At 41.2% G+C, this 1,977-nt stretch overlaps 1 pseudogene; it reads left to right on the forward strand.

Annotated features, from left to right (window-relative positions):
- Window positions 1–513: 513 nt before the first annotated feature.
- Window positions 514–726, forward strand: LOC150105813 (U2 spliceosomal RNA; annotated as a pseudogene).
- Window positions 727–1,977: the final 1,251 nt, after the last annotated feature.

Consider the following 1,977-nt stretch of genomic DNA (forward strand, 5'->3'; position numbering starts at 1 on the left):
ATAGAAATTTGATGTAATATTTATATTCAATTTAATTTTTTCTAAATTCTTCCTAATAATAATTTTTTTTAATTATTTGGATTTTCTTAGTACACCTAATTGTGTAATTCATCAACTAATAATATTATTTCGATTCTAGAATGTCATTTCAGATCTTTCATGTTAGCGATGGAAAGATCATAATAGGATTTGTGTTGGTTTGTCTTGGTACTGGAATAACAGTGTGTTCCATTCTTAGTTCAGGATCTGGGTGATGAATGCGTTTTCGACAGAAGTGTATGTACATAATAAGACACTTTTTTCTGTTGAAAACCTAAACCTGTTATTAAGAGCCCACAGAGAGACATGATCAATTGCTTGCTGAAGTTGTCTTTCAATTGCCCTCATGTTACGGAGTGATAGTCAATTGTGAAGTCATAGAGCATTGTCTACAGTAGGAGGAAGCTGTTCAATGATTGAGTTACTTTTAATAGCAAAAAGGGTTACACTTAAGACAGAGCCTTGGGGAGCATCATCGCTTCTCGGCCTTTTGGCTAAGATCAAAGTGTAGTATCGGTTCTTACAAAGTTTTCGAGCTAAGTGAGAGAGGGTAGCGTCTGTTCTTTCCAGTTGATATCAGATACGGGTCCCATAGGGGCACGAGATATCGAACTATCTAAGTACAGACACTTTTTAAACCCCAAACTGGGGTAAAAGTAACACACGAGATAGGGACAAGGACTTTATAGGCCGCCACTCCAGGCAATCTTCCAGCGATGACATCTGTCTGTCCTCGCGTCCGAACCAACCCTCGGCTTTAAGGTGGATGCTTCAACACCGGCAAGGTCGATAGCGAGAGCAATCATGGATTATGTAGGAGCTGAAAACATATTTGGATTTACCCCCCTATGGGGGTGGAAGGTACCAAGTAGTTTGCAAGAACATAGCAACCAGAAATATGCTACTCAGTGGCTTCGAATATGGACAAAAAAGATTTCTCCATCATGGTAGGGAGTATCCTAAAAATGCTCAAAATACCGAGATTCCCTCTAGAATGTGCGGAAAACGAAGACATCATTCGAAACGTGTTCTCAAAGTGGGGAGAGATGAAGGAAATTCAAATTCTTAACGATGCTGACAACCCAGAGTGAAAATCAGGGGAAGTAAACATCTCCCTTGAAATAAAAACTGAAGTCTCCAACTTCATTCTGATAGGATCTGCCAGAGTAATGGTGAACTACCCTGACGTGAAAAAACAATGTTCAGGTGTGGTGCCTTCCATCATCTTGGGGCAGACTGCCCTCGAATAAAATGTAAAAATTGTCTTAAAACAGGCCATACACTAGATAAATGCAAAGCAGCTTGCCTCAAATGTGGTGCCTTAGACCAGAAAGTGGACACCTGCCCATCCAGAATCCACGCTGAAAGGATAGGCGGTTTAATAAGACCAACAACAGTTACGACAGAACAAGAGTCGGGAAACCCAGACTTTCCAACTCTAAAAGAGGCACACGGCGAAACAACGGCCGTAGAAGAGAAGGCAGCCTCCATAGAAATCCCAGCATCTAAACCTAAGAAAGAGAAGAAGCGAGACACACACGAAAAAGAAACAGCCAAAAAACAAGCTGCCACAAATGATGAAACCAGTGCAGAAGAAGAAGAGAAAAAAAATAAAACAGAAAGTATGGAGACAAACAACACCCCCTTTCAAAAGACCAATCAGTCCAGAAGAAATGGAGACGAAAAAATCAAAAAGCATTAGAAACGGAAGAATCAGAGGCCGCTCCTCACGCAAAAGCAGGGGAGACTCTAAGGCATCTCCTTAAAGATGTCCCCGATGTGGCGGAAATATTTAAAGAAGCGATGGTAAAATATTAGAACCTGAACTCCTACTCACAGGAAAATATGGTACTAACATCGTCAGCGCTAAATGGGGTGACCTCTTCATTGAAGACATCAGTGAAGTCACCCCTGAGCAGGTACAGGGAGCTCTGGACA

Source organism: Typopeltis vanoorti, chromosome 6, assembly GCF_054136105.1.
Source record: "Typopeltis vanoorti isolate ZY-2024b chromosome 6, IOZ_Tvanoo_1.0, whole genome shotgun sequence".
NCBI lineage: Eukaryota > Metazoa > Arthropoda > Arachnida > Uropygi > Thelyphonidae > Typopeltis > Typopeltis vanoorti.